Here is a 19,080-nt window from a genome sequence, read left to right on the forward strand (position 1 = left end):
GTTGGATCTCCTTGCAGTCCAAGGGACTCTCAAGAGTCTTCTCCAACCCCATAGTTCAAAAGCGTTCTTCAGCGCTCAGCTTTCTTTATAGTCCAACTCTCACATCCATACATGACTACTAGAAAAACCATAGCTTTGACTAGACGGACCTTTGTTGGCAAAGTAATGTCTCTGCTTTTTAATATGCTGTCTAGGTTGGTCATAACTTTTCTTCCAAGGAATAAGCGTCTTTTAATTTCATGACTGCAGTCACCATCTGCAGTGATTTTGGAGCCCCCCAAAATAAAGTCTGTCACTGTTTCCATTGTTTCCCCATCTATTTGCCATGAAGGGATGGGACCAGATGCCATGATCTTAGTTTTCTGAATGTTGTATTTTAAGCCAACTTTTTCACTCTCCTTTTTCACTTTCATCCAACCCACCTCTCGGCTCTTATCTCAAGGCTTCCTTACTGCCTCAGTCATTCTGATTTCTCTATTGGTGGCTCCCACAGCATCAGTCTCCAGAGCACCTCAACTGTCGTTTTCCCTCCTATAGGCTCCCTGGGTTCAGCTTCTTTAGCTTCACAGTACCTGTGTGTCATACCTGGGGCTCCCCAAGAAAGCCTGAGTCATCCATCACCCTGCATGAATGGTAGCATGGTAGCAGCTCGAGATGTTGACTAAGTCGTGACCAAGTCGTGTCCGACCCTTTGCAACCCCATGGACTATAGCCCACCAGGCTCCTCTGTCCATGGGATTCTTCAGGCAAGAATACTGCAGTGAGTTGCTATTTCTTTCTCCAGGGGATCATCCCGACCCAGGGATTGAACCTGTATCTCCTGCATTGCAGGCAGATTCTTTACCACTGAGCCACCAGGCAGCTAATTGAGCAAACCTTTAGACTGGTTATAGAAAGGTTACTTTTCTAATTGTAAAGGAACAGTCTACCTGACGGAGCACAGAATATAATAGTTTTGTTTTTTTTTTTATTTTGTTTGTTCTTATTGTGTGCTCGCTATGAGCCCTTTAAAGAGGAAATGATAACCCACTCCAGTATTCCTGCCTGGAAAACCCCATGGACAGAGGAGCCTGGCAGGCTACAGTCCATGGGGTCACAAAAGAGTCAGACAGGACTTAGCAACTGAGCACTAGGAACCAGCCCCTCTGCTAAACCCTTTTCCTGCTTTATCTTGCTTTTATCCTAAACCACTCCCTGTCCTTCACTAACCATCCCCCTCCCCTACATTCCATCAAATCAGTTAAGAGTGTGGACTCTGAATCCAGTTTGTCTGGATGTGAAGCCCTACACAGCCTCTTTTCAGCTTAGTTAGTGGAGAGAGGATCTTTTGTGCCTTAGTCTCCACATCTGTAAAGTGGGTATCATAACAGTACCTACTTCATGGAATTGTGAGGACTTAAAGAGTTACTGTGTGTGTGTTAGCTATTAATGTTGTTATTATTTGAAGATGCTCAAAATAGCCAGCTTTTTGTGTGTTTTACATTATTTTCTGTACCTTTTTTTTTCCCAGTTCATTTTTGGACTCTCAAGACATTCTGTGTATTGGCTCTCTCCATCTGTTGAAATCATAGGGTTACCATTCTCAGTTATATCTAATTGCCATTGTCAGCAGCCTTTTTCTAAGAAATCTGACAAGTGAGATGGAGAGAGGACACACTCCTCTCTTTGCAGAAAGTAATCGCAAAATTTGCCTATGCTGATATTGAGAGAACACCTTCCAGGTTTAGTCCTGAGTGAAAAATTGTTGTTGTTGTTCAGTTTCTAAGTTGTGTCTGACTCTTTGCAACCCTGTGAACTGCAGCACGCCGGGCTTCTCTGTCCTTCACCATCTCCCGGAGCTTGCTCAGACTCATGTCCATTGAGTCAGTGATGCCATCCAACCATCGCATCCTCTGATGCTCTCTTCTCCTCCTGCCCTCAGTATTTCCCAGCATCAGGGTCTTTTCCAATGAGTCATCTCTTTCCATCAGGTAGCCAAGGTATTGGAACTTCAGCTTCAGCATCAGTCCTTCTGATGAATATTCAGGGTTGATTTCCTTTAGGATGGACTGGCTTGATCTCCTTGCTCATGTATATTTATACCTGTATAACACCGTAATCTAGGTAAGTGGATTTTAAAATAAATTATAATACAATTCATATATTTATAATTTTAAAATCCACTTACCTAGATTATGATGATGGTTGCACAAAACTACAAATATACTCAAAATCATTGAATTGTACACTTTACACAAGTGGTTTTTTTGTTTGTTTGTTTTTGCTGCACCGCACAGCCTGCTGGCTCTTAGGGATCTTAGTTCCCCAAGCAGGGATCAAACCCTGAAAACACCAAGTGCTAACCCCTGGAGCACCAGGGAATTCCCTCTGTGTATATACATATATACAGTCTGTACAGTAAAGCTGTTCTACCACCTAAGATATTCTAAGTCTGGAGAAAGGACTGTTAGTAGCAGTTATTGCAGAAGAAGAACTGAGATGGAGCAGGCCTCCAGGAGGACAACTTTGATTTTTTCAATCCTATGAGCTTCTGTGTCTGAATGCTTTCTAATGAAGATATGTTTATGTAGTGTTATATATTTCTGGTCTGTGTTGTTCACTGCTATAACTCTGTCACCTTGAGCAGTGCCTGCATATAGCAGAGGTTCAATAAATATTTGTTGAATGACTGGATAAATAAGTCACATTTCAAATGTAAAAAAGAACAATGTGTACAATAACGATAGGTTTGCTCTTGCAAACTTGCTAATTTTAAAAATCCGTTTCCAGGACACATTTATGAAAGTGATGCTTTTCAGTAGTTGAAGAACTATTCTTGGAATACTCTGAATGGGGCCTGGCTTAAAAAATTGGGGCTCTGAATTTGGGTTTTGGCTGCAGAAATTGACTATGAAAGAGGTTTCCACAGTGTATCTTTTAATCGATCTTTTATAAAGCAGGTACAATAATTTATCTTTCTTATCCAGGGTAAGACAATAGGTGCTGTAACTGAGGAACTATTTAAATTCTGACTTTATTTGTATTCATATTGCCTTTAAATTACCTGATTGAAGTTTTTTTTTTTTAAATAGTAGTGGAAATAAGTCTATTGGTAGTTTTCAGTCTAGGTTAAAATCTGTATATGAACTTCCCTCTTCCTGATAAACTTGTTTTATGTATATTCAGGTAAATACTTGTCGACAGATAAAATACTAGAAAAATATTGTCTATATTAGTGTTTAAACATAGTTACTAATGATATTGTGATTATTTACAGTATTCAACATTTTTTTTGCTGTTTGCTAAAATGGAAGTTATTTGCTATTTTTATGTATTACATTTAGAAATACATGAAATAATAATATTGTGATTTTAATCTTATCTTTCCCCTAACTTAGAAGTTCCTAAACCTTTTGGAGGCCACAAACCCTTTAAGGAGCTGATGAAAGTGATGAACCTTTGCACTAGAAAAATGTACACATTTGAAGAGGATTTCAAACCTCAGGTTAATAACTCTAAGTCATTAAAATGCATGGAGATTTTCATAGATATTTTCACATCCGTGTGTTTAACTTAAAAGCATGTAATTTGACCAAGGCTCCTGGCTTTTGTACTGATGGAGACTTTCACGTTTAACCGGTGGCTCTTTAAGCCATCAAATTCCTTTATTAGAATATCATTCTTGCTTCTCAAGGTATAGGGTACTCAGGTGACGCTAGGATGATGGGCACACAGACTGCAAACCCCAGTGGCTTGGGGCAGAATTCTGCATTCTTCGGATAAACTCACTACATAATTATTTAAAGGTGACATAACTAAAGGATTGGGCATCCCTAGTGGCACAGTGGTAAAGAATCCACCTGCCACGAGAGACTCGGCTCAATTCCTGGGGTGGAAAGATCCCCTGGAGAAGGAAATGGCTTCCCACTCCAGTACTCTTGCCTGGGAAGTCCTATGGACAGAGGATCCTGGCAGGCTGTAGTCCATGGGGTTGCATGGACTGAGCAACTGAACACCAACAACCAAAGGACTGACTTCTCAAGATTCCATTCCACTGAGAAGTTCGAGATTAGCAATGATGGCTTTTAAAGAAGAGAGAGTCTCCAATTAATTAAGGCTTATTTCTCTACTCAGTGCCTCTGTGAGGACAAGAGAAGGGAATTGTGGTTTCTGAGTGTGGTTTGGGGGATGCTCCTTGTAATGAAAAGGTCAGTCCCAGGACAGACCATGAGGCTGTGTGAAAGACAGTGATACCAAGAGAAACTCAGTGTGAAACAAGAAAAGAGAAAGGGAGAAGATACAGAATTAAGGATTGAGGATGGGTGAGAGCTGCAATTCTTGAGCACGAGAGACTTCCTGGTGAAGAGCACCCAGAGTGGAGATCAGAGACTCGATGGGCCCCTCTCAGACCTAAGCACCTGCTGTTCAGTTATAATTAGTGGGAAAGAGGAAGAGGTTGGGGTGATTTTTGACCCCAACTTCAGGGCAAAGAATTTGCTGGTTTCCTACACTAAGAAATTGTCCCTAAGGGGATAGAGTGAGCAATGACAGTCTCACAGAGGAAACCACACCAGCAACCTCCACAGTTCTCCCAACAGGTATAACTCCTCTCCAGTCTCTCCCACTCCTGCTGGTATCCCACTCCCAATACTATAAGGAACAGTATGATGATGCGTGCTCAGCCGTGTCCAACTCTTTGTCACCCCACGGACTGTAGCCCACCAGGCTCCTCTGTCCGTGGGATTCTCCAGGAAGAATACTGGAATCGTTGCCATTTCCTCCTCCAGAAGATTTTCCTGACCCAAAGATTGCACCATGTCTCCTGCATTGGCAGGGAGATTCTTTACCACTGAGCCACCTGGGAAGCCCCAAGGAGCAGTATATGAGAAGATAAATCCCCAGTGAAGACCATCAAATTTGTTCAACTCAAAAGTCCTTATTGACCTTAGGAGGATACCAGTTTTCAGACTAATAGAAACAGCGTTAAGTGGTGAATCCAAGGAAGGAAAAAATGTTGAGTAATCATTTGAGGTGTTCGGATGGGAGTGAAAAAAAAGAGATGGATTGTTATAGTGGTATTGAACCAATATGTTTTCCATATTGGAGGGTCCTGGTTGTATGTAAAGGAGGAGAGGGAAAAGCCAGTGGAAACAGCCTGAGGATAATTTTGGAAAAAGAAGAGGTGACCGAGGACCTTATGGGCCCTGTCTAGGATTGAAGGGAGAGAAGGCTGAATGACACAGAGGGGATGATTTTCCCATGTGGAGGAATATTAGCTCTGAATTGCTAAGAGGAGGCTCTGAGAATGACAAGACTGCTGGTGGTGTGTATGTTAAGAGGGGGAGGGTCTCTGATCTGATGGAAGGGATGTCTGAATAGAGGAGTGTTTAGTGACCATCAGCCTGAAGTTGACTATAGAAGAAAAAAGTACCAAAACTTCTTCAGCTGTCTTTCCTTTTAAATGACTTGAAGTTTTAAGGGAATAACCTGGAAAAACAATCCTTGTCCACACCCACTGAATATATTGTACTTTACTTTAGAAAATCTAACAACAAACATGCAATGTTTCTTTTATGAAGAATCTACATGGAAAAAGGCAAGGTAAGAAACTGGTTTCTTTTTTTGGCCACACTGCACAGCGTACAGGATCTTAGTTCCTTGACCAGGGATGGAACCCGTGCCCCCCTGCAGTGGATGCCCAGAGTTTTAACCACTGAACTGCCAGGGAAGTCCCCAAGAGACTGGTTTCTTGATCCAGTTCCCTGCGTATTTTTTGGTAAGGCTTTTACCTGATGCTCAGCATCTGAACTGCTAGGAACTTTAACATAAATGCATTTCCTGGATATATGTGTTCTACAGCAATTGCCAAGATGCCCTGCTTCTAATCACTCACCACAAGTGCCCAGTAGCTATCAGGGGTAGCACTGCTGGGAGGAGGAGGCCAGGCGTCAGATTGTGTGCCGAGGCAGACTGTTGAACAGGCAGTTACTTATTAGGGAACAGAGTTGGTAAGTAACTGATAGGAGGCCTTGAAAGGAGGAGTGGGTGCGGAGATGGCCTCCATTTGCTATCAGGGGCAGTAAACACTTAATAACTTGGCAGAATCTACAAGTACTTAATTCTCTCCTGTCTTCCACTCTCACCCTCCTCCTCCTTTAAGCCACCCCTTCTTCAGATGCCTGATGGTGTCATTAGAATTTGTTGTTGTCATTCAGCCACTCAGTCATGTCCGACACTTTGCATGGACTGTAGCACTCCAGGCTTCCCTGTCCATTACCAAGTCCTGGAGTTTGCTCAAACTCATTTCCATTGAGTCAGTGATGCCATCCAACCATCTCATACTCTGTCGTTCCCTTCGCCTCCTGCCTTCTATCTTTCCCAGCATCAGGGTCTTTTCCAGTGAGTCTTTAGAATTTACATGGGAAAAAAAACCTCTGAATATTTGAATATACTACAAGTTAATATACATCAGCTTTGGAGCTAAAAAGGTTAGTGGCACATCAGGCTACATTACAGTAGTAGAGGCAGAGAAGAAAGGAGCCAGTAACCGATCTTCCATCTTTTTGGAAGACCATATACTGTCCTAGGCATCCCATTTTAAGAGGGATACTGACCACTTTTGGATCACAAGCAGAAAAGAATAGCTAGGCCCACCATTTTTTAAAAAATATTTTATTTATTTATTTGGCTGCGCCAGGTCTTAATTGGAACGTGTGGGGATCTTCAGTCTTCATTGCAGCATGTGGTATCTTCAGTTGCAGGATGTGGGCTCTAGTTCCCTGACCAGGGATCAAATCCAAGGCCCCTACATTGGGATCACGGAGCCTTAGATACTGGACTTCCAGGGAAGTCCCAGCATAATGATTTTGAGACCCACTCACATTATATCATGGGCTTCCCTAGTAAAGAATCCACCTGCAATGCAGGAGACCTGGGTTCGATCCCTGGGTTGGGAAGATCCCCTGGAGAAGGGAACTACTGGAGAATCCCATGGACTGTATATCATACAGATACAGACCCTCTCATGTCTGTATCAGTAGTTATTCCTTTTTATTACTAACTGATGCTCCACTGTATAGATACTTCACAACTTGTTTATCCATTTATTAGTTATTCGACATTTGGTTTGTTTCTGCTTTTTGGCTATTACAAATAAAGCTACTGTGACTATTCCAGTGAAGTCTTTGTGTAGACATTGATTTGTGTTTCTTTTGGGAACATACCTAGGAATGGAATAACAAGGTTGAATGGTAGGTGTGCATTTACTGTTTTAAGAAACTCCTAGTTTTCCAAAGTGATGTACCAGCAGTTGTTCCATATCTTCATCAACACTTGGTATTGTCAATTTTCCAACATTAGCCATTCTAATTGCATGTAGTAGTATCTCACTGTGGTTTTAATTTGTACTTACTTGATGACTCATGATGTGGACCACCTTTTCACATGCTTATCAGACATTCAGATAATTTCTTTTGTGACGTGTCTGTTCAAGTCTTTGCCCATTTTAAAAATTACCTTGGTTGTCTTCTTACTGAGCTGTAATGGTTTTTTGTATATTTTGGACACCAGTTCTTTATCAAATGTATGTATTATAAATATTTTCCCAATCTGTGCCTTATCTTTTCATGTTTCTTAACAGTATCTTTCTAAGAGCAAATTTTAAAGTTTTGATGAAGTTCAGTTTATCGTATGAATGTTTGTTTTTGTATCCTCTCTAAGACACTGTTGCCTCCTTCAATAAGGAATAGATTTTTCCCCCTCTGATTAAGCTTTTTCTAGTTTTGTTGTTATTTAGTCGCTCAGTCATATCAGACTCTTCTGTGACCCCATGAGTTTTGCATTTAGGTTTATCATTTATTTTGAGTTAATTCTTATGTATTTTGTGACATAAGGGTCAATGTCCATTTTTCCCCCAATGGGTTTGGAGTTGTTCCAGCAGAATCTGTTGAAAAGATTTTCCTTTCTCCCTTTGAATTGTCTCACCATCCTTGTTGGAAATCAGTTGTTAACTGTATACAAACATGTGGGTCTCTTTCTGGAGTCTGTTCTGTTCAAGGTGGAGGTATCTAATGAGATGTTTGAAATAGAGAATCGAAACTATTTCATTGTTTTGTTTTGTTTTGTTTTGCTGACTATCAGCAATATATCTTTGCCCTGCACACGGAGAAAAGCATTTCTCTTCAGGAAAGCCTACCTACCACCGTCTAGTTTGCTCATCCATTCTTAAATTCGGGATTGAAATACATATTTCTCATAGATATAGGGCTAGAATCATAGACAAGTCCTACAGTTATAAAGCAAAGGAAAATATGAAAACTTGGGTTTAGACTTGGACAAATGCCCAGTGGAACCAAGTATTTGGGTTCCCTAATTGTATGCTAAACTTATTCATGTATTATTTCTGTGGGAAAAAAATTACAGGAAAAAGAACTGAAAATTCTGGAAGACAGTTTAAGAGTCTGGGAGCTGTCTCTGCAAAGACAATCAGGAAATCTGGATGTGGACCACTCAGCTTTTTCTTGCTCCTATTCATGCCTAATAGAGTCACCTTCCAGGGCACCAGTGTCACTGGCCACGTGTTCCTGGCATTGGCACAAGTGTGTGGTCCTTTCTGTCTCTGTAGTCCAAGAAAAGCAAATTCTTCACAGAGATGGAATCAACCACCATCTGAGAATGGTGCTCATCCCACCTCCCAGAGGTTCAAGAAATACTTTTTGTTATCCAGAGGTTCTCTCTTATTTCCTTCTGTTTATCTAGGTATCAAGACTGAGCAAAGAAGGCAATGGTCCAAAATATTAACTTCATTATAAACAAGAATTTTCAATAAATGAGGGCAATAGTGAAGACAGACGAGACTATGAAATTCAGTGTTAGTGGCTCATTTACAAGGAGAGAAGGATTTGTTGAAAAACATGGATTCAGAAGTGTGTGAGCCAGTGGATGCTGGGGATGTAAGTTCATATTCTGATTTTGACACACACCTTAGAAATGTTCACCTCTGTCCCTTAATGAGAGCTACAGGTGCTATTATGAGAATGACATAAAATCTGGTTCAGTTCAGTTGCTCAGTCGTGTCTGACTCTTTGCTACCCCATGGACTGCAGCACGCCTGTCCATCACCAACTCCCGGAGCTTGCTCAAACTCATGTCCATCAAGTCAGTGATCCTACAGAACCATCTCATCCTCTGTTGTCACCTTCTTCTCCTGCCTTCGCTTTCTCAGCATCAGGGTCTTTTCCAGTGAGTCAGTTCTTTGCATCCAGTGGCCAAAATATTGGAGCTTCAGCTTCGGCATCAGTCCTTCCAATGAATATTCAGGACTGATTTCCTTTAGGATTTACTGGTTTGATCTCCTTGCTGTCCAAGGACTCTCAAGAGGCTTCTCCAACACCACAGTTCAAAAGCGTCAATTCTTTGTCACTCAGCTTTCTTTATGGTCCAACTCTCACATCTACTCATGACTACTAGAAAAACTATAGCTTTTACTATATGGACCTTTGTCAGCAAAGTAATGTCTCTGCTTTTTAATATGCTGTCTAGATTGGTCATATCTTTTCTTCCAAGCAGCCAACGTCTTTTAATTTCATGGCTGCAGTCACCACCTGCAGTGACTTTTGGAGCCCAAGAAAATAAAGCCTCTCACTGTTTCCATTGTTTCCCTGCCTGTATGCCATGAAGTGATGGGACCAGATGCCATGATCTTCATTTTTTGAATATTGAGTTTTAAGCCAGCTTTTTCACTCTTCTCTTTCACTTTCATCAAGAGGCTCTTTAGTTCCTCTTCGCTTTCTGCCATAAGGGTGCTGTCATCTGCATATCTGAGGTTATTGATATTTCTCTCTGCAGTCTTGATTCTAGCTCATGCTTCATGTAGTCCAACATTTCGCATGATGTACTCTGCATAAAAGTTAAATAATCAGGGTGATAATATACAGCCTTGACATACTCCTTTCCTGATTTGGAACCAGTCTGTTGTTCCATGTCCAGTTCTAACTGTTGCTTCTTGACCTGCATACAAATTTCTCAGGAGGCAGGTCAGGTGGTCTGGTATTACCATCTCTTTAAGAATTTTCCACAGTTTGTTGTGATCCACACAGTCAAAGGCTTTGGGGTAGTCGATAAAGTAGAAGTAGATGTTTTTCTGGAACTCTCTTGCTTTTTGATGATCCAACAGATGTTGGCAATTTGATCTCTGGTTCCTCTGCCTTTTCTAAATCCAGCTTGAACATCTGGGAGCTCTCGGTTCACATACTGTTGAAGCCTGGCTTGGAGAATTTTGAGCATTACTTTACTAGCGTGTGAGATGAGTGCAATTGTGCGGTAGTTTGAGCATTCTTTGTCATTGGCTTTCTTTGGGATTGGAATGAAAACTGACCTTTTCCAGTCCTGTGGCCACTGCTGAGTTTTCCAAATTTGCTGGCATATTGAGTGCAGCACTTTCACAGCATCATCTTTTAGGATTTGAAATAGCTCAACTGGAATTCCATCACCTCCACTAGCTTTGTTTGTAGTGATGCTTGCCAAGGCCCATTTGACTTCGCACTCCAGGATGTCTGGCTCTAGGTAAGTGATTACACGATTGTGGTTATCTGGGTCATTAAGATCTTTTTTGTACAGTTCTTCTGTGTATTCTTGCCACCACTTCTTAATATCTTCTTCTATTAGGTCCATACCATTTCTGTCCTTTATTGTGCCCATCTTTGCATGAAATGTTCCCTTGGCATCTCTAATTTTCTTGAAGAGATCTCTAATCTTTCCCATTCTGTTGTTTTCCTCTATTTCTTTGCATTGATCACTTAGGAAGGCTTTCTTATCTCTCCTTGCTGTTCTTTGGAACTCTGCATTCAGATGGATATATCTTTCCTTTTCTCCTTTGCCTTCTGCTTCTTTTCTTTTCTCAGCTATTTGTAAGGCCTCCTCAGACAACCATTTTGCCTTTTTGCATTTCTTTTTCTTGGGGATGGTTTTGATCATGGCCTCCTGTACAATGTCACGAACCTCCATCCATAGTTCTTCAGGCACTCTATCAGATCTAATTCTATGAATCTATTTGTCACTTCCACTGTATATTCATAAGGGATTTAATTTAGGTCATACCTGAATGGTCTGAGAAGAAGTGGATGACAGAGGATGAGATGGTTGGATGACATCACTGACTCAATGGACATGAGTTTGAGTAAACTCTGGGAGTTGGTGATGGACAGGGAGGCCTGGTGTGCTGCAGTCCATGGGGTCTCAAAGAGTCAGACACGACTGAGCGACTGAACTGAACTGAACTGAATGGTCTAGTGGTTTTCCCTACTTTATTCAATTTAAGTCTGAATTTGGCAACAAGGAGTTCATGATCTGAGCCAGAGTCAGCTCCCAGTTTTGTTTTTGCTGACTACTTAATATCTGCTTAACTATGTTTATATAATAATAAGTAAATTAAAAAACATATTCTAGGGACTTCCCTAGTGGCTCCATGGTAAAGAATCCCCTTGCCAATGCAGGAGACATGGGTTCAATCCCTGATCTTGAACGATCGCACATGCAGTGGAGCAACTTAAACCCATATGCCACAACTACTGAGCCTGTGCTCTAGAGCTGGGAAGCCACAACTGCGGAGCTCATGTGCCGCAACTACTGAAGCCCGAGCGCCCTAGAGCCCGTGCTCCACACAGAGAAGCCACCACAATGGGAAGCCCACACACCACAAGTGGAGAGCAGCCTCCACTCGCCACAACTAGAGAAAAACCTGCACAGCAACGAAGACCCAGCACGGCAAAAATAAATGAATATAACTAATATATATTCTGGACAAGTCCTTTTCCACTTATACATGCAGTGTTTTTTGCTTTTACAACTTAAAATTTTGACCCTGTTTCCATCAGTACAAACTGCACCTTCTTGGTAAGAAAAATAAAGTCAGTCACCTCAAGAACTAATCTTATGTTCTTCAACAGGAGTTTTTGAAAGTGCCTGAAATTAAAGTTACAGGGTTTTGAACTGCTGAGTAAATGATCTTGTTGAAGGAAGAGTGTCAAATGCACCAGTTGCTAAGCCTGATCCCTAAGGTCTCTCAGAAATGTATTCAGACTCCATTGCAATAAACAGAAAGAAAAACAAGTTTTTCCCCCAAATTTTGTGTTTTTAAGTACTTGCCGTGGCAAATATTTGCACTGAATATTCATGTTTAACCTCTAGTGTAATTATGTGAATTCAGGTTCTCAGGCTATTATCTATTTATCTATAGATGTGTGTCTGTGTGTGTGTGTCCGTGTATGCATGTGTAAGATGGCACAAGTCAGCTTTAAGTTTTCTATAACTATGAAAGTTGTTGGCTGTCTGAAATCATGTTAAGCCAGTGGATGCCTTTTAAACACTGTCTACTCACTATCAGTTCTTCATTTTACTACTTTGGACCTTTTGAGTCTGAAACTTTCTATAGTCTTCACCAGAGCAGCAATTCTGATCCAATTCTTAGTGATGTTGCAATAATTAGCTTAGCATGGCAACACACTCCAGTATTCTTGCCTGGGAAATCCCACGGACAGAAGAGCCTGGCAGACTACGATCCATGGGGTCGCAAAAGAGTTAGATATGACTTCGTGACTAAACAACTAAACTAGAAAATAAAAATAATGCTGTTAAGTGTTTGTCTTTGTTTTGTTTAGAGTGATATTTTCCAGTGTTATTGCGTTTTTATTAGTTAAAGTTTATCAGCAGTAGATGTAATTGCTTCTATCTTGGACACCAACTAATATATAAATTCGAAGTTTGTACGACCACCTGGTATATTTATTTGGGTCCAAGGTCTGGGTCCAACAGTTCTGTAGCTCTTTAAAGACTTTGGCAAACTGCTGTTCCTCTTGATTTTAAATCATTATTTTGTAAGGAAAATTTAATTAGAAAAAAAAGTGTTTCTTTTTTAAGTGCAGGCCAGTCTATTGAGCCAATAAAGAATTTGTTTGAAAATAATTCCCTGCTTCTAGAACTACTAAGAGAATAATTTTTTTCCTTTAATTAGTATTTTAGAATTTTTTTTAACGAATGCCAAATGCAATGTGAGCTCAAGTTTTTTAGTTCAGTTCTAAACTTAGAACCCGTGATTTTCAAGTGGGTTCTAAATTTGGCAAAAATGTCTTCTCTCTACCATAGTAGCTGGTGTTTTCCCATTCTTAATGGTTCATACATCTTATTTTCTAAGCAAGCAGTGCTGTCTTTCTTCACTTTTTAATAATTTTCCTCTTTGTGGAATACCAAATGTGATGCAACCTTTTTAGACCATTAAATAAAATAGATATGGCAACTTTTGGAAGGAAAAACGGAGGAGGAGGGGGAATGGTAAGGAGGAAAAAGGTAATTTAGCTTCTTTCTTACAATGAAAAGATAAATACCTTATGTCTCAGATATTGCATTACACAAAGTTTATATATAGGTTGTTCAAAATCACCAAGTCAGAATTCAATTGGAATACTTATTTTTTTTCTGCAAATGTCTGCATAAAGCCACGTGAGTCTCTGCCCTTCCCAGAGAAAAATGTGGAATAAAAGAGCATTCCTATTTGGTCATCGCCCCCAGAGGCATGTCCAGCAAAGTCAACTCCTGTGGTCTGCTCTTTGCTGAATATTTAATCCCACTCCTTGCAGGTTAAGACACAGAGGTAAAATGCTAAACTCAAACCCTACTGTGGGCCTGGTGAGCCCGTAGTGCTAGCCTCTGGGAGGTAGAAGTTATTAGTGGACAGGTACATAGTTGAAAAGGCCTGACCCAGTGGCTCAGCGGTAAGAAATCCACCTGCAGTGCAGGAGACACAGGAGATGGGGTTTCGATCCCTGGGTCAGGAAGATCCCCTGGAGGAGGGCATGGCAACCCACTCCAGTATTCTTGCCTAGAGAATCCATGGACAGAGGAGTCTGGCAGGCTACAGTCCGCAGGGTCGCAGAATTGGACACGACTGAAGCGACTAAGCACGCACACATGCACAGAGTTGAAAACAGTCACTCCCTCGTCCTGCACAGTGTTAGAGGTAAGAATGCCATGATCTGTCCCCCCACACAGGCGCCCACGTGTCTCTCACTCACCTGCATTTATCTGTCCTCCAGCTTCATGCTCAGATCTTTCTCTTTCATCATTCCTGGTATTCCTTACTTCTCCCATTAGAACATCTTTTCGTTAACATAAGATGGACTAGGAGAAGGAAGACAAGCTTGAATAAAAAGGTGAAACATTTGGGGTTCTTTTTTTCTCTGCTGAGACAAACTTTTGGAATCTGATTCCTCAGCTGCATACCTCTGCCGAAGAAGTATGTATCTGTTCAAGCAGCTTCCTTTTCTTCCCACAAGCATGTTGTTTGCGCACTTGTACACATCACCCCAGGCTTCCCTGGTGGCTCAGTGGTAAAGAATCCACCTGCCAGTGCAGGAGACATGAATTTGATCCCTGGATCGGGAAGATCCCCTGGAAGAGGAAACGGCAACCCATTCCAGTGTTCTTGCCTGGGAAATCCCATGGACAGAGGAGCCTGGCAGGCAACCATCCGTGGGGTTGCAAAGAGTCAGACACGACTTAGCGACTAAACAACAACTAAGGTGTCACCTCAGCCCGGAAGGACTAGGTTGAAGCTTGCTCCTTCACACCTCCCAGGTCTTCCCTACACATCTTGGCAAACAGGCAGCTCGCTCGCTCTCTCGGATCCCTCTGGTCCTCACGTCTTCTCTGCTCAGAAGGAAAAACCATCAGATCCCTCCTAGCAGGTGGCGGCCGCCAACTTCAGGAGAGCAGCCCTGACGGTCTAGTCCAACAGGTTTCCCCGCTTTATTTTCTCTTGCTTCCGAAGTGCCAAGAGGGGAGGACTGGAATACCCGAGATACTTCCCGCTCCCAGCCTTCCTGGGTTCCAAGCATTCTGACCACCAGGCTCCCAGCAGATGCAGCAGTCGGATTTCCTGGGATGTTTGGCCCTCGTATCCTCCATACCATTTCCACTGGCACCTGTCTGCCCTCCCCACCCGGCAAGTGCTGGTAGAATTCCACTGACCTCAGCATTCCTGGAGGAGCTGGAGTTGGCCTGGATGTCCAACCTTGACGGGAATGCAGCAGTGGGAAGCAGCCTGGGCACTGCCCTGGTGGACAGCGTGTTGTCGGATAGGTGCTCTGAGTGAGAAAGCCAGATGGGTTTAGCTCAGCAGGTCACCCAGGCCAGTCTCCTGCCTCCAACAGTGCCACAAAGGGCTATTTTGTGAGAAAACATTGTTGCACTCTACCATGTCAGCCTCCAACGTTGAGGGTTACTGCACACGTGATTCTGGTTTTCCTTAACAGTACATTATTTATCAGGCCTTGTCTCCAACTTCTCTAATTCTTTGGGTCTCAGTCATCTGTCACAGTCTTTTTGTATTAAATCAAGAAAAGAGCATGAGCTAGGCTGAGAGTCAGGAGGCGTGGGTTCTTTCTATTACTCCGCCATAACGGAATGTTATGACCTTGGCCTTCTCAGGACCTTCATTTAAAACACTGGGGGCTGATTACAACCATGTTCTAAAACTCTATGACTCTTCTTTAAACTACTACTTAATATTATAGTAAGTAGAAAATAGCACTTAAAATATCGTATGACACTTTCCACCCACAGTCGTCCCTACCTCTCACTTTGATTCAACCTTAAGGCAATACCGCTGTTTCTAGGTGTGTGGGGTTACCCTGTGTGGTGTGTGTGTGGTGGTCTCTCACTCATGTCCCACTCTTTGTGACCCCATGGACTGTAGTCCGCCAGGCTCCTCTGTCCATGGGATTTCCCAGGCAAATCCTGGGGAAAAAATGGAGTGGGCTGCCATTTCCTTCTCCAGGGGATCGTCCCAACCCAGGAATCAAACCCAGGTCTCCTGCATTGTGGGCGTTTTTGATTGAATTCCCTACATGGTACTCCTCCTTTACTCTTTAGCTCTACTAATTACAGATCTACTGTCTTTTCTCTTTATAAACTCACAGTGCTCTTGATTATTTTTGTTACCCATCTCCAGACAGACCTCAGCCCTGAAGGGAGTAGCGTACACTCAAGGCAGGGTGACGGTGTTTTCTGTTTACCCTACAGTCTGGTGGTTTGTGACAGCCACAGCACACCGAGTTTGTGTCTTTGGGGGGCTGCCCACAGTCTACCCCAAGTTGCCTTTCCTGTATTATAAATAGGAGTTCAGGGCCCATCACCTTATAAATACATTTGAGACTTTGCCCCCTGATATTTTCCTCTTTTCCACATGAATACATATCTCCCACTTTTTGCACGGTCGTGAGCTTCATGAGATCTTTTGGCTGTTTAATCCTCTTGGATCTTTATCACCTGGAAGAAGAGTCTTCTACAGAATCAAAGATCATACCATATATTTCCACCTCCATGTCAGTTTTTTAAATATTGAAAAGAAAAAAAAAAAAAAAACCCTCTCATATTTATCCTGATCCCTGGGAGAGGGTTGCAGGGCTGGGGATGGAGAGTGAGGGGTGAGATGCAGATCCCACCTGAAGGATGGGAAAGCTTCGCATTTCATGTGTGTGTGTGATTCAAAGTTTTAATAGATTGTACTCCATTTATAGTGATTATAAAATATTGGCTGCATTCTCTGTGCTGTACAATAGATTCTTGTAGCTTACTTATTTCATACAGATAGTTTGTGTCATTAGCATTTTGTTTTCATGTGAGTTTCATTGTTTAGTTGCTAAGCTGTATTCTACTCTTTGTGACCCATGGATTGTAGCCCACGAGGCTTCTTTGTCCATGGGATTTCCCAGGCAAGAATACTGGAGTGGGTTGCCATTTTCTCCTCCAGGGGATCTTCCCAACTCAGGGATCGAACACAAGTCTTCTGCATCTCCTGCATTGGCAGACAGATTCTTTACCCAATGAGCCACCAGGGAAGCCTGAACTATACAGGAGTTGGTAGCAAAGTCATGATTAGACCCATGGCTCTTCATTACTTTCCCCACTCTGTTTAAGCATTTACTCATGGATTGAGTGGCTCCCCTTGGCCAAGCATTCAGCTTGATGCCAAGAAACATGGTGAATAAAGCTCACCCAGCACTTGAGGGGTTTGTAGACTAGAAGGCCACGTGTGTGGGCAGTTATAGGCCTGGTGAGGATGCCAGAAGTAGCGTGTGCTTAGCGTGGGCGCTAAGGGGAGTCTTCTGAGAGCAAGAGACATCTAAGCTGAAGGTCAGGCAGGAGGCGGGCAGGTGGAGGGTCATCCTGATTGAGGGGACGGTGGGGCATCAGGCAGGAGGGGGCAGCAGACGCTGACTATGGCGCTCCACTAAGATGTTTGAAGGCTCTCTTAAAGGGCAGTGGGAAGTCATAGGAGGGTTTTTTAAGTCAGGGAATACCATGATTGTATTATCTTAGTTACTTTAGAAAAATCACTTGGAGTTTTCTGAGGCTGAGGCCCAGAGACGTTAGGTAGTTAGAAACTGTTGGAATAAACCCAAGCAGGAGACCACAGCTTGAACTAAGATGGTGGTCTTCCAAAAGAGGGAAGGAGGTAGACCAGAGACATAGATGAAAGAGGCGGAGACCATGGGACTCGATGATTTGTTGATTGTTGGGAGTTAGGGAGAGGGAGGAACCAAGGAGGAAATGGGTCTTTTTTGAGAGCGTTGGGTTTGAGGTACCAAAGCAGAGACTATAAGGAGACATCCATGCAGGACATCATGTACAAGACTTGGACTTTGGAGCCAGAGGGGCTAACTGGGTCAGCCTAGGCCACCTTACCTTCCTCCTTTGTAAAATAAGGAAGTAGCAACCACTCCAAGGAACAGAGAATTATAAGGAGGTAAACCCATGGACAGAGGAGCCTGGAGGGCTACAGTCCATGGGGTTGCAAAGAGTCAGACATTACTGAGCCACTTTCACACGCTACATACAAAGCATTTATGGTGCCTAGCATATGTAATGGCACCCCATTCCAGTACTCTTGCCTGGAAAATCCCATGGATGGAGGAGCCTGGAAGGCTGCAGTCCAAGGGGGTCGCTGAGGGTCAGACACGACTGAGCAACTTCACTTTCACTTTTCACTTTCATGCATTGGAGAAGGAAATGGCAACCCACTCCAGTGTTCTTGCCTGGAGAATCCCAGGGACGGCAGAGCCTGGTGGGCTGCCGTCTATGGGATCACACAGAGTCGGACACGACTGAAGTGACTTAGCAGCTTAGCAGCATATGTAAACGCCCAATAAATATTAGTTTCTGCCCCCTCCCCTACTATCCACAGACACTTTCACCTGAACAATGTGCCTTCTCACTCTTATGGAAGAAGCTCCATGCTGCCCTTCCCTTTATTCTCTCACTAACAAATGGATGGGTCCTTTTTTTTTTTTTTTAATTTCTTAGACAACAGAGAGTAAAGGAGAGACCAGAGGAAGGGGAAGGGATCTGATTAAACTTGGAAACTTTCCTAAGTGAAAGTTTTACCTAAAAGAGTTCTTTCAAGTGTTTCACGTGGATTCTTTCTCAGCTACAAATGTTAACCTATGACTGTGACAATCGTATGTTTTTGGTAGCACATTTAAGACTAAGAATACTTGAACTGAGCTGAAACAGAGTAAGACAGTGGTTTCCTTTCCTTCACAGGCTCTCTTGGCTCCACTTATCTGGTCTGTCCTTGAATCTTAAGAGTTCCAAGCAATGATGCGGTCGGCATCTCAGTTTAGAAGAATGCAAGTCTTCTGCCTTGGGTCCTCTTCCAATCTTTTTGCTTTGGGAGATACGCATGTACATTCTTTCTTATTGCTCTGTGTGGATTTAGATAGCATCTCACCCATACATTTAGGGCTCACAACCCGCCTTGGGCCACGTTTCTTAGATGTTGGATAGATTCAGAAACATTTTAGAGTGGAACACGCTGGCGCTGGCTTCTACTCTGGTAGGCGTCTCCCTTCCCCTCTTTGGCATTCTTCTGTTGCTCTAGCAGTTCTTCCTCCAATCTCGTTTGTGTTCTTTTGCTCCATTAAAAAAAAAAAAAACTGAAAAAGATAAGAGGCTCACTTTTAACCATCAAGGAATTTATAGCCACGTCAAGATATTATTTGAGTCTTCTAATTATCTTTAAGAAACATATAGCTTTTGAAGACACCT

The 19,080-nt window shown here is 42.5% G+C and overlaps 1 protein-coding gene across 7 annotated transcripts in view; it reads left to right on the top strand.

Moving 5' to 3' along the window:
- HMGB1 (high mobility group box 1) overlaps window positions 1-19,080 on the top strand; it is a 124,493-nt gene that overhangs the window by 87,515 nt on the left and 17,898 nt on the right. The window contains exons 1-2 of one of the 7 annotated variants that reach the window (XM_059891960.1): window positions 3,383-3,484; window positions 5,520-5,580. The exons of the other annotated variants lie outside the window; for them this stretch is intronic. The gene's annotated coding sequence lies outside the window, so the exon portion shown is untranslated. Of the gene's footprint in view, window positions 1-3,382; window positions 3,485-5,519; window positions 5,581-19,080 lie in introns of those variants that run through there. 7 annotated transcript variants of the gene reach the window in all.

Source organism: Bos taurus, chromosome 12 (genome assembly GCF_002263795.3).
Source record: "Bos taurus isolate L1 Dominette 01449 registration number 42190680 breed Hereford chromosome 12, ARS-UCD2.0, whole genome shotgun sequence".
Taxonomy (NCBI): domain Eukaryota; kingdom Metazoa; phylum Chordata; class Mammalia; order Artiodactyla; family Bovidae; genus Bos; species Bos taurus.